The following is a 14,399-nucleotide window of genomic DNA, read 5'->3' as shown; positions in this document are numbered from 1 at the left end:
AGTCTTCTTGTACTTAAGTCGGCATTGTGCCTTTTGTATTTAATTCCGATCCAATTTCCGTGTTTCTTCGTCCAAAAGAAGGTCAGAGGGATACAGTAAACCTGAAGTGAAGCATCGGAATCTATAACTAGTGTCACAGGAATGGTTCAACACATAAACAGTAGGAAGAGTCAGTCTTCTTGTACTTAAGTCGGCATTGTGCCTTTTCAATTTAATTCCGACGCACTTTCTGTGTTTCATCGTCAACAAGAAGGTCCAAGGGATACAGTATACCTGAAATGAAGCATCGGAATCCATAACTAAGGTCACAGGAATGTTTCAAAACATAGACAGTAGGAAGAGTCAGTCTACATGTACTTAAGTCGGCATTGTGCCTTTTGTATTTAATTCCAATGCAATTTCTGTGTTTCATCGTCAATAAGAAGGTCAGAGAGATACAGTAAACCTGAAGTGAAGCATCGGAATCTATGACTAGTGCCACAGGAATAGTTCAAAACATAGTCAGTTAGAAGAGTCAGTCTTCTTGTACCTAAGTCGGCATTGTGCCTATTATATTTAATTCCGATGCAATTTCTATGTTTCATCGTCAATAAGAACGTCCAAGGGATACAGTAAACCTGAAGTGAAGCATCGGAATCTATAACTAGTGTCACAGGAATGGTTCAAAACATAGACAGTAGGAAGAGTCAGTCTGATTGTACTTAAGTCGGCATTGTGCCTTTTCTATTTAATTCCGATGCAATTTCTATGTTTCATCGTCAATAAGAAGGTCGGAGGGAGACAGTAAACCTGAAGTGAAGCTTCGGAATCTGTAACTAGCGTCACAGGAATAGTTCAAAGCATAGACAGTGAGAAGAGTCAGTCTTCTTGTACTTAAGTCGGCATTGTGCCTTTTCTATGTAATTCCGATGCAATTTCTGTGCTTCATCGTCAATAAGAAGGTCCAAGGGATACAGTAAACCTGAAGTGAAGCATCGGAATCTATAACTAGCGTAACAGGAATGGTTCAATTCATAGACAGTAAGAAGAGTCAGTCTTCTTGTACTTAAGTCGGCATTGTGCTTTTTCTATTTAATTCCGATGCAATTTCTGTGTTTCATCGTCAATAAGAAGGTCAGAGGGATACAGTAAACCTGAAGTGAAGCATCGGAAACTATAACTAGTGTCAAAGGAATGGTTCAAATCATAGTCAGTAAGAAGAGTCAGTCTTCTTGTACTTAAGTCGGCATTGTGCCTTTTCTATTAAATTCCGATGCAATATCTGTGTTTCATCGTCAATAAGAAGGTCAGAGGGATACAGTAAACCTGAAGTGAAGCATCGGAATCTATAATTAGTGTCACAGGAATGGTTCCAAACATAGTCAGTAAGAAGAGTCAGTCTTCTTGTACTTAAGTCGGCATTGTGCCTTTTGTATTTAATTCCGATGCAATTTCTGTGTTTCATCGTCAATAAGAAGGTCAGAGGGATACAGTAAACCTGAAGTGAAGCATTGGAATCTATAACTAGTGTCACAGGAATGGTTCAAAACAGTCAGTAAGAAGAGTCACTCTTCTTCTACGTAAGTCTTCATTGTGCCTTTTTTATTTAATTCCGATGCAATTTCTGTGTTTCATCGTCAATAAGAAGGTCCAAGGGATACAGTAAATCTAAAGTGAAGCATCGGAATCTATAACTAGAGTCACAGGAATGGTTCAAAACATATACAGTAAGAGGAGTCAGTCTTCTTGTACTTAAGTCGGCATTGTGCCTTTTGTATTTAATTCCGATCCAATTTCCGTGTTTCTTCGTCCAAAAGAAGGTCAGAGGGATACAGTAAACCTGAAGTGAAGCATCGGAATCTATAACTAGTGTCACACGAATGGTTCAACACATAAACAGTAGGAAGAGTCAGTCTTCTTGTACTTAAGTCGGCATTGTGCCTTTTCAATTTAATTCCGACGCACTTTCTGTGTTTCATCGTCAATAAGAAGGTCCAAGGGATACAGTATACCTGAAATGAAGCATCGGAATCCATAACTAAGGTCACAGGAATGTTTCAAAACATAGACAGTAGGAAGAGTCAGTCTACATGTACTTAAGTCGGCATTGTGCCTTTTGTATTTAATACCAATGCAATTTCTGTGTTTCATCGTCAATAAGAAGGTCAGAGAGATACAGTAAACCTGAAGTGAAGCATCGGAATCTATGACTAGTGCCACAGGAATAGTTCAAAACATAGTCAGTTAGAAGAGTCAGTCTTCTTGTACTTAAGTCGGCATTGTGCCCTTTTCAATTTAATTCCGATGCAATTACTGTGTTTCATCGTCAATAAGAAGGTCAGAGGGATACAGTAAACCTGAAGTGAAGCATTGGATTCCGTAACTTGCGTCAAAGGAATGGTTCAAAACATAGACAGTAATAAGAGTCAGTCATCTTGTACTTAAGTCGGCATTGTGCATTTTCTATGTAATTCCGATGCAATTTCTGTGTTTCATCGTCAATAAGAAGGTCCAAGGGATACAGTAAACCTGAAGTGAAGCATCGGAATCTATATTTAGTGTCACAGGAATGGTTCAAAACATAGACAGTAAGGAGATTCAGTCTCCTTGTACTTAAGTCGACATTGTTCCATTTGTACTTAATTCCGATGCAATTTCTGTGTTTCAACGTCAATAAGAATGTCAGAGGGATACAGTAAACCTGAAGTGAAGCATCGGATTCCGTAACTTGCGTCACAGGAATGGTTCAAAACATAGACAGTAAGAAGAGTCAGTCATCTTGTACTTAAGTCGGCATTGTGCATTTTCTATTTAATTCCGATGCAATTTCTGTGTTTCATCGTCAATAAGAGGGTCCAAGGGATACAGTAAACCTGAAGTGAAGCATCGGAATCTATAACTAGTGTCACAGGAATGGTTCAAAACATAGACAAAAAGAAGAGACAGTCTTCTTGTACATAAGTCGGCATTGTGCCTTTTGTATTTATTTCCGATGCAATTTCTGTGTTTCATCGTCAATAAGAAGGTCAGAGGGATACAGTAAATTTGAAGTGAAGCATCGGAATCTATAACTAGTGTCACAGGAATGGTTCAAAACAGTCAGTAAGAAGAGTCACTCATCTTCTACTTAAGTCGGCATTGTGCCTTTTGTATTTAATTCCGATGCAATTTCAGTGTTTCATCGTCAATAAGAAGGTCCAAGGGATACAGTAATTCTAAAGTGAAGCATCGGAATCTATAACTAGAGTCACAGGAATGGTTCAAAACATAGACAGTAGGAAGAGTCAGTCTACATGTACTTAAGTCGGCATTGTGCCTTTTGTATTTAATTCCGATGCAATTTCTGTGCTTCATCGTCAATAAGAAGGTCGGAGGGATACAGTAAACCTGAAGTGATGCATCGGAATCTATAACTAGTGCCACAGGAATGGTTCAAAACATAGTCAGTAAGAAGAGTCAGTCTTCTTGTACTTAAGTCGGCATTGTGCCTTATTTATTTAATTCCGATGCAATTTCTGTGTTTCATCGTCAATAAGAAGGTCCAAGGGATTCAGTAAACCTGAAGTGAAGCATCGGAATCTATAACTAGTGTCACAGGAATGGTTTAAAACATAGACAGTAAGAAGTGTCAATCTTCTTGTACTTAAGTCGGCATTGTGCCCTTTTCAATTTAATTCCGATGCAATTACTGTGTTTCATCGTCAATAAAAAGGTCAGAGGGATACAGTAAACCTGAAGTGAAGCATCGGATTCTGTAACTTGCGTCACAGGAATGGTTCAAAACATAGACAGTAAGAAGAGTCAGTCATCTTGTACTTAAGTCGGAATTGTGCATTTTCTATTTAATTCCAATGCAATTTCTGTGTTTCATCGTCAACAAGAAGGTCCAAGGGATACTGTAAACATGAATTGAAGCATCGGAATCTATATCTAGTGTCACAGGATTGGTTCAAAACATAGACAGTAGGGAGAGTCAGTCTTCTTGTACTTAAGTCGGCATTGTTCCATTCGTATTTAATTCCGATGCAATTTCTGTGTTTCAACGTCAATAAGAAGGTCAGAGGGATACAGTAAACCTGAAGTGAAGCATCGGAATCTATAACTAGTGTCACTGGAATGGTTCCAAACATAGTCAGTCACAAGACTCAGTCTTCTTGTACTTTTGTTGGCATTGTGCCTTTTCTATTTATTTCCGATGCAATTTCTGCGTTTCATCGTCAACAAGAAGGTCCATGGGATACAGTAAACCTAAAGTGAATCATCGGAATCTATAACTGGTGTCACAGGAATGGTTCAAAGCATAGTCAGTACGAAGAGTCAGTCTTCTTGTACCTAAGTCGGCATTGTGCCTTTTCTATTTAATTGCGATGCAATATCTGTGTTTCATCGTCAATAAGAAGGTCAGAGGGATACAGTAAACCTGAAGTGAAGCATCGGAATCTATAACTAGTGTCACTGGAATGGTTCCAAACATAGTCAGTCACAAGACTCAGTCTTCTTGTACTTTTGTTGGCATTGTGCCTTTTCTATTTATTTCCGATGCAATTTCTGCGTTTCATCGTCAACAAGAAGGTCCATGGGATACAGTAAACCTAAAGTGAATCATCGGAATCTATAACTGGTGTCACAGGAATGGTTCAAAACATAGTCAGTACGAAGAGTCAGTCTTCTTGTACTTGAGTCGGCATTGTGCCTTTTCTATTTAATTCCGTTGCAATTTCTGTGTTTCATCGTCAATAAGATGGTCAGAGGGATACAGTATACCTTAAGTGAAGCATCGAATCTATAACTAGTGTCACAGGAATGGTTCTAAACATAGACAGTAAGAAGGGTCAGACTTCTTGTACTTAAGTCGGCATTGTGCCTTTTGTATTTCATTCCGAAGCAATTTCAGTGTTTCATCGTCAATAAGAAGGTCAGAGGAATACAGTAAACCTAAAGGGAAGCATCCGAATCTCTAACTAGTGTTACAGGAATGGTTCAAAACATAGTCAGTTAGAGGAGTCAGTCTTCTTGTACTTAAGTCGGCATTGTGCCTTTTGTATTTAATTCCGATGCAATTTCTGTGTTTCATCGTCAGTAAGAAGTTCCAAGGGATACAGTAAACCTGAAGTGAAGCATCGGAATCTGTAACTAGCGTCACAGGAATGGTTCAAAACATAGACACTAAAAAGATTGCGGCTGCTTGTACAAAAGACGGCATTGTGCTTTTTCTGTTTAATTCCGATGCAATATCCGTGCTTCATCGTCAAGAAGAAGGTAAGAGGGATACAGTGAACCTGAGGTGAAGCATCGGAATCTATAACTAGTGTCACAGGAATGGTTCAAAACATAGACAGTAGGAAGGGTCTGTCTTCTTGAACTTAAGTCGGAATTGAGCCTTTTCTTTTTAATTCCGATGCAATTTTTGTATTTCGTCGCCAATAAGAAGGTCCAAAGGACACAGTGAACCTGAAGTGAAGCACCGGAATCTATAACTAGTGTCACAGGAATGGTTCAGAACATAGAGAGTAAGAAGAGTCAGTCTTCCTGTACTTAAGTATGCATTATGCCCTTTTCAATTTAATTCCGATGCAATTACTGTGTTTCATCGTCAATAAGAAGGTCAGAGGGATAAAGTAAACCTGAAGTGAAGCATCGGAATCTCTAACTAGTGTCACAGGAATGGTTCCAAACAAAGTCAGTCAGAAGAGTCAGTCTTCTTTTACTTACGTCGGCATTGTGCCTTTTGTATTTAATTCCGATGCAATTTCTGTGTTTCATCGTCACCAAGAACGTCCAAGGGATACAGTGAACCAGAAGTGAAGCATCGGAATCTATAACTAGTGTCACAGGAATGCTTCCAAACATAGACACTGGGAAGAGTCAGTCTGCATGTACTTAAGTCGGCATTGTGCCTTTTCTATTTAATTCCGATGCAATTTCTGTGTTTCATTGTCAATATGAAGGTCAGAGGTTTACAGTAAACCTGAAGTGAAGCATCGGAATCTGTAACTAGCGTCAAAGAAATGGTTTAAAACACAGACAGTAAGAAAAGTCAGTCTTCTTGTACTTAAGTCGGCATTGTGCCTTTTCTATTTAATTCCGATGCAATTTCTGTGTTTCATCGTCAATAAGAAGGTCCAAGGGATACAGTAAACCTGAAGTGATGCATCGGAATCCATAACTAGTGTCACAGGAATGGTTCAAAACATAGACAGTAAGAAGAGCCAGTCTTCTTGTACTTAAGTCGGCATTGTGCCTTTTCTATTTCATTCCGATGCAATTTCTGTGTTTCATCGTCAATATGAAGGTCAGAGGGATACAGAAAACCGGAAGTGAAGCATCGGAATCTATAACTAGTGTCACATGAATGGTTAAAAACATAGTCAGTAAGAAGAGTCAGTCTTCTTGTACTTAAGTCGGCATTGTGGCTTTTCTATTTAATTGCGATGCAATATCTGAGTTTCATCGTCAATAAGAAGGTCAGAGGGATACAGTACACCTGAAGTGAAGCGTCAGAATCTATAACTAGTGTCACAAGAATGGTTCCAAACATAGTCAGTAAGAAGAATCAGTCTTCTTGTACTTAAGATGGCATTGTGCCTTTTCTATTTATTTCCGATGCAGTTTCTGTGATTCATCGTCAATAAGTAGGTCCAAGGGATACAGTAAACCTGAAGTGAATCATCGGAATCTATAACTAGTGTCACAGGAATGTCTCAAAACATAGTCAGTACGATGAGTCAGTCTTCTTGTACTTAAGTCGGCATTGTGCCTTTTGTATTTAGTTCCGATGCAATTTCTGTGTTTCATCGTCAATAAGAAGGTCCAAGGGATACAGTAAACCAAAAGTGAGGCATCGGAATCTATAACTAGTGTCACAGGAATGGCTCAAAACATAGACAAAAAGAAGAGTCAGTCTTCTTGTACTTAAGTCGGCATTGTGCTTTTGTAATTAATTGCGATGCAATTTCTGTGATTCATCGTCAATAAGAAGGTCAGAGGGATACAGTAAACCTGAAGTGAAGCATCGGAATCTATAACTAGTGTCACAGGAATGGTTCAAAGCAGTCTGTAAGAAGAGTCAGTCTTCTTGTACTTAAGTCGGCATTGTGCCTTTTGTATTTAATTCCGACGCAATTTCTGTTTTTCATCGTCAATAAGAAGGTCAGAGGGATACAGTAAATCTGAAGTGAAGCATCGGAATCTATAACTAGTGTCCCAGGAATGGTTCAAAACATAGACAGTAAGAAGAGTCAGTCTTCTTGTACTTAAGTCGGCATTGTGCCTCTTCTATTTAATTCCGATGCAATTTCTGTGTTTCATCGTCAATAAGAAGGTCAGAGGGATACAGTAAACCTGAAGTGAAGCATCGGAATCTATAACTAGTGTCACAGGAATGGTTCAAAACAGTCAGTAAGAAGAGTCACACTTCTTCTACTTAAGTCGGCATTGTGCCTTTTGTATTTAATTCCGACGCAATTTCTGTGTTTCATCGTCAATAAGAAGGTCCAAGGGATACAGTAAATCTAAAGTGAAGCATCGGAATCTATAACTAGAGTCACAGGAATGGTTCAAAACACAGACAGGAAGAAGAGTCAGTCTTCTGGTACTTAAGTCGGCATTGTGCCTTTTGTATTTAATTCCGATCCAATTTCCGTGTTTCATCGTCAAAAGGAAGGTCAGAGGAATACAGTAAACCTAAAGTAAAGCATCGGGATCTATAACTAGTGTCACAGGAATGGTTCAAAACATAGACAGTAGGAAGAGTCAGTCTTCTTGTACTTAAGTCAATATTGTGCCTTTTCTATTTAATTCCGATGCACTTTCAGTGTTTCATCGTCAATAAGAAGGTCCAAGGGATACAGTATACCTGAAATGAAGCATCGGAATCCATAACTAAGGTCACAGGAAAGTTTCAAATCATAGACAGTGGGAGGAGTCAGTCTACATGTACCTAAGCCGGCATTGTGCCTTTTGTATTTAATTCCGATGCAATTTCTGTGTTTCATCGTCAATAAGAGGGCCAGAGGGATTCAATAGACCTGAAGTGAAGCATCGGAATCTATAACTAGTGCCACAGGACTGGTTCAAAACATAGTCAGTAAGAAGAGTCAGTCTTCTTGTACTTAAGTCGGCATTGTGCCCTTTGTTTTTAATTAAAATGCAATTTCTGTGTTTCTTCGTCAATAAGAAGGTCCAAGGGAACCAGTAAACCTGTAGTGAAGCATCGGAATCTATAACTAGTGTCACAGGAATGGTTCAAAATATAGACAGTAGGAAGACTCAGTCTTCATGTACTTAAGTCGGCATTGTGCCTTTTCTATTTAATTCCGATGCAATTTCTGTGTTTCATCGTCAATAAGAAGGTCCAAGGGATACAGTAAATCTAAAGTGAAGCTTCGGAATCTATAACTAGTCTCACAGGAATGGTTCAAAACATAGACAGTAAGAAGAGTCAGTCTTCCTGTACTTAAGTCGGCATTGTGACTTTTGTATTTAATTCCGATGCAATTTCTGTGTTTCATCGTCAATAAAAAGGTCAGAGGGATACAGTAAACCTGAAGTGATGCATCGGAATCTATAACTAGTGTCACAGGAATGGTTCAAAACATAGTCAGTAAGAAGAGTCAGTCTTCTTATACTTAAGTAGGCGTTGTGCCTTTTCTATTTAGTTCCGATGCAATAATTGTGTTTCATCGTCAATAAGGAGGTCAGAGGGATACAGTAAACCTGAAGTGAAGCATCGGAATCTATAACTAGTGTCACAGGAATGGTTCAAAACATAGTCAGTACGAAGAGTCAGTCTTCTTGTACCTAAGTCGGCATTGTGCCTTTTATATTTAATTCCGATGCAATTTCTGTGTTTCATCGTCAATAAGAAGGTCCATGGGATTCAGTAAACCTTAAGTGAAGCATCGGAATCTATAACTAGAGTCACAGGAATGGTTCAAAACATAGACAGTAAGAAGGGTCAGACTTCTTGTACTTAAGTCGGCATTGTGCCTTTCGTATTTCATTCCGAAGCAATTTCAGTGTTTCATCGTCAATAAGAAGGTCAGAGGGATACAATAAACCTGAAGGGAAGCATCGGAATCTCTAACTAATGTCACAGGAATGGTTCAAAACATAGTCAGTAAGAGGAGTCAGTCTTCTTGTACTTAAGTCAGCATTGTGCCTTTTGTATTTAATTCCGATGCAATTTCTGTGTTTCATCGTCAGTAAGAAGTTCCAAGGGATACAGTAAACCTGAAGTGAAGCATTGGAATGTGTAACTAGCGTCACAGGAATGGTTCAAAACATAGACACTAAGAAGATTCAGGCTGCTTGTACAAAAGACGGCATTGTACTTTTTCTATTTAATTCCGATGCAATATCTGTGCTTCATCGTCAATAAGAAGGTCAGAGGGATACAGTGAACCTGAGGTGAAGCATCGGAATCTATAACTAGTGTCACAATAAAGGTTCAAAACATAGACAGTAGGAAGAGTCTGTCTTCTTGAACTTAAGTCGGCATTGAGCCTTTTCTTTTTAATTCCGATGCAATTTTTGTATTTCGTCGCCAATAAGAAGGTCCAAAGGATACAGTTAACCTGAAGTGAATCATCGGAATCTATAACTGGTGTCACAGGAATGGTTCAAAACATAGTCAGTACGAAGAGTCAGTCTTCTTGTACTTAAGTCGGCATTGTGCCTTTTCTATTTAATTCCGATGCAATTTCTGTGTTTCATCGTCAATAAGAACGTCCAAGGGATACAGTGAACCTGAAGTGAAGCATCGGAATCTATAACTAGTGTCACAGGAATGGTTCCAAACATAGACACTGGGAAGAGTCAGTCTGCATGTACTTAAGTCGGCATTGTGTCTTTTCTATTTAATTCCGATGCAATTTCTGTGTTTCATCGTCAATAAGAAGGTCAGAGGGTTACAGTAAACCTGAAGTGAAGCATCGGAATCTGCAACTAGCGTCAAAGGAATGGTTCAAAACATATACAGTAAGAAGAATCAGTCTTCTTGTACTTAAGTCGGCATTGTGCCTTTTCTATTTAATTCCGATGCAATTTCTGCGTTTCATCGTCAATAACAAGGTCCAAGGGATACAGTAAACCTGAAGTGAAGCATCGGAATCTATAACTAGTGTCACAGGAAGGGTTCAAAGCATAGACAGTAAGCAGAGTCAGTCTTCTTGTACTTAAGTCGGCATTGTGCCTTTTCTATTTAATTCCGATGCAATTTCTGTGTTTCATCGTCAATAAGATGGTCAGAGGGATACAGAAAACCTGAAGTGAAGCATGGGAATCTATAACTAGTGTCACAGGAATGGTTCAAATCATAGTCAGTAAGAAGAGTCAGTCTTCTTGTACTTAAGTCGGCATTGTGCCTTTTCTATTTACCTCCGATGCAGTATCTGTGTTTCATCGTCAATAAGAAGGTCAGAGGGATACAGTAAACCTGAAGTGAAGCATCGGAATCTATAACTAGTGTCACAGGAATGGTTCCAAACATAGTCAGTAAGAAGAGTCAGTCTTCTTGTACATAAGTTGGCATTGTGCCTTTTCAATTTATTTCCGATGCAGTTTCTGTGTTTCATCGTCAATAAGAAGGTCCAAGGGATACAGTAAACCTGAAGTGAATCATCGGAATCTATAACCAGTGTACCAGGAATGGCTCAAAACATAGTCAGTACGAAGAGTCAGTCTTCTTGTACTCAAGTCGGCATTGTGCCTTTCGTATTTAATTCCGATGCAATGTCTGTGTTTCATCGTCAATAAGAAGGTCAGAGGGATACAGTAAACCTGAAGTGTAGCATCGGCATCTATAACTAGTGTCACAGGAACGGTTCAAAATATAGGCAATAGGAAGAGTCAGTCTTCATGTACTTAAGTCGGCATTGTGCTTTTTCTATTTAATTGCGATGCAATTTCTGTGTTTCATCGTCAATAAGTAGGTCAGAAGGATACAGTAAGCCTGAAGTGAAGCATCGGAATCTGTAACTAGCGACACAGGAATGGTTCATAACATAGACAGTAAGAAGAGTCAGTCTTCTTGTACTTAAGTCGGCATTGTGCCTTTTGTATTATCTCCGATGCACTATCTGTGTTTCATCGTCAATACGAAGGTCCAAGGGATACAGTAAACCAAAAGTGAGGCATCGGAATCTATAACTAGTGTCACAGGAATGGTTCAAAGCATAGGCAAAAAGAAGAGTGAGTCTTCTTGTACTTAAGTCGGCATTGTGCTTTTGTAATTAATTGCGATGCAATTTCTGTGATTCATCGTCAATAAGAAGGTCGGAGGGATACAGTAAACCTGAAGTGAAGCATCGCAATCTATTACTAGTGTCACAGCAATGGTTCAAAGCAGTCAGTAAGAAGAGTTAGTCTTCTTGTACTTAAGTCGGCATTCTTCCTTTTGTATTTAATTCCGATGCAATTTCTGTGTTTCATCGTCAATAAGAAGGTCAGAGGGATACAGTAAATCTGAAGTGAAGCGTCGGAATCTATAACTAGTGTCCCAGGAATGGTTCAAAACATAGACAGTAAGAAGAATCAGTCTTCTTGTACTTAAGTCGGCTTTGTGCCTTTTCTGTTTAATTCCGATGCAATTTCTGTGTTTCATCGTCAATAAGAAGGTCCAAGGGATACAGTTAACCTGAAGTGATGCATCGGAATCTATAACTAGTGTCACAGGAATGGATCAAAGCATAGTCTGTATGAAGAGTCAGTCTTCTTGTACTTATGTCGGCATTGTGCCTTTTGTATTTAATTCCGATGCAATTTCTGTGTTTCATCGTCAATAAGAAGGTCCAAGGGATACAGTAAACCTGAAGTGAAGCATCGGAATCAATAACTAGTGTCACAGGAATGGTTCAAAGCATAGTCAAGAAGAAGAGTCAGTCTTCTTGTACATAAGTCGGCATTGTGCCTTTTGTATCTAATTCCGATGCAATTTCTCTGTTTCATCGTCAATAAGAAGGTCAGAGGGATACAGTAAACCTGAAGCGAAGCATCGGAATCTATAACTAGTGTCACAGGAATGGTTCAAAGCAGTCAGTAAGAAGAGTCACTCTTCTTCTACTTAAGTCGGCATGGTGCCTTTTGTATTTAATTCCGATGCAATTTCTGTGTTTTATCGTCAATAAGAAGGTGCAAGGGATACAGTAAATCTAAAGTGAAGCATCGTAATCTATAAGTAGAGTCACAGGAATGGTTCAAAACACAGACAGCAAGAAGAGTCAGTCTTCTTGTACTTAAGTCGGCATTGTGCCTTTTGTATTTAATTCCGATCCAATTTCCGTGTTTCATCGTAAAAAAGGTCAGAGGGATACAGTAAACCTAAAGTGAAGCATCGGAATCTATAACTAGTGTCACATGAATGGTTCAAAACATAGACAGTAGGAAGAGTCAGTGTTCTTGTACTTAAGTCGGCATTAGGCCTTTTCTATTTAATTCCGATGCACTTTCTGTGTTTCATCGTCAATAAGAAGGTCCAAGGGATACAGTATACCTGAAATGAAGCATCGGAATCCATAACTAAGGTCACAGGAATGTTTCAAGGCATAGACAGTAGGAAGAGTCAGTCCACGTGTACTTAAGTCGGCATTGTGCCTTTTGTATTTAATTCCGATGCAATTTCTGTGTTTCATCGTCAATACGACGGTCCAAGGGATACAGAAAAACCTGAAGTGAAGCATCGGAATCTATAACTACTGTCACAGGAATGGTTCAAAACATAGTCTGTACGAAGAGTCAGTCTTCTTGTACTTATGTCGGCATTGTGCCTTTTGTATTTAATTCCGATGCAATTTCTGTGTTTCATCGTCAATAAGAAGGTCAAAGGGATACAGTAAACGTGAAGTGAAGCATCGGAATCTATAACTAGTCTCACAGGAATGGTTCAAAACATAGACAAAAGGAAGAGTCAGTCTTCTTGTACATAAGTCGGCATTGTGCCTTTTGTATTTAATTCCGATGCAATTTCTGTGTTTCATCGTCAATAAGAAGTTCAGAGGGATACAGTAAATCTGAAGTGAAGCATCGGAAGCCATAACTAGTGTCACAGGAATGGTTCAAAACAGTCAGTAAGAAGAGTCACTCTTCTTCTACTTAAGTCGGCATTGTGCATTTTGTATTTAATTCCGATGCAATTTCTGTGTTTCATCGTCAATAAGAAGGTCCAAGGGATACAGTAAATCTAAAGTGAAGCATCGGAATCTATAAAAAGAGTCACAGGAATGGTTCAAAACACAGACAGTAAGAAGACTCAGTCTTCTTGTACTTAAGTCGGCATTGTGCCCTTTGTATTTAATTCCGATCCAATTTCCGTGTTTCATCGTCAAAACGAAGGTCAGAGGGATACAGTAAACATAAAGTGAAGCATCGGAATCTATAACTAGTGTCACAGGAATGGTTCAAAACATAGACAGTAGGAAGAGTCAGTCTTCTTGTACTTAAGTCGGCATTGTGCCTCTTCTATTTAATTCCGATGCACTTTCTGTGTTTCATCCTCAATTAGAAGGTCCAAGGGATACAGTATACCTGAAATGAAGCATCGGAATCCATAACTAAGGTCACAGGAATGTTTCAAAACATAGACAGTAGGAAGAGTCAGTCTACATGTACTTAAGTCGGCATTGTGCCCTTTTCAATTTAATTCCGATGCAATTACTGTGTTTCATCGTCAATAAGAAGGTCCAAGGGATACAGTAAACCTGAAGTGAAGCATCGGATTCTATAACTTGCATCACAGGAACGGTTCAAAGCATAGACAGTAATAAGAGTCAGTCATCTTGTACTTAAGTCGGCATTGTGCATTTTCTATTTAATTCCGATGCAATCTGTGTATTTCATCGTCAATAAGAAGGTCAGAGGGATTCAGTAAACCTGAAGTGTAGCATCGGAATCTATAACTAGTGTCACAGGAATGGTTCAAATCATAGTCAGTAAGAAGAGTCAGTCTTCTTGTACTTAAGTCGGCATTGTGCCTTTTGTATTTAATTCCGATGCAATTTCTGTGTTTCATCGTCAATAAGTAGGTCAGAGGGATACAGTAAACCTGAAGTGAAGCATCGGAATCTGTAACTAGCGTCACAGGAATGGTTCAAAACATGGACAGTAAGACGAGTCAGTCTTCTTGTACTTAAGTCGGCATTGTGCCTTTTCTATTTAATTCCGATGCAATTTCTGTGTTTCATCGTCAATAAGAAGGTCCAAGGGATACAGTAAACCTGAAGTGAAGCATCGGAATCTATAACTAGTCTCACAGGAATGGTTCAAAACATAGACAGTAAGAAGAGTCAGTCTTCCTGTACTTAAGTCGGCATTGTGCCTTTTGTATTTAATTCCGATGCAATATCTGTGATTCATCGTCAATATGAAGGTCCAAGGGATACAGGGAACCTGAAGTGAAGCATCGGAATCGGTAACTAGCGTCACAG

Source organism: Schistocerca serialis, chromosome 1 (genome assembly GCF_023864345.2).
Source record: "Schistocerca serialis cubense isolate TAMUIC-IGC-003099 chromosome 1, iqSchSeri2.2, whole genome shotgun sequence".
NCBI lineage: Eukaryota > Metazoa > Arthropoda > Insecta > Orthoptera > Acrididae > Schistocerca > Schistocerca serialis.
Note: the sequence above shows the minus strand (reverse complement) of the source record.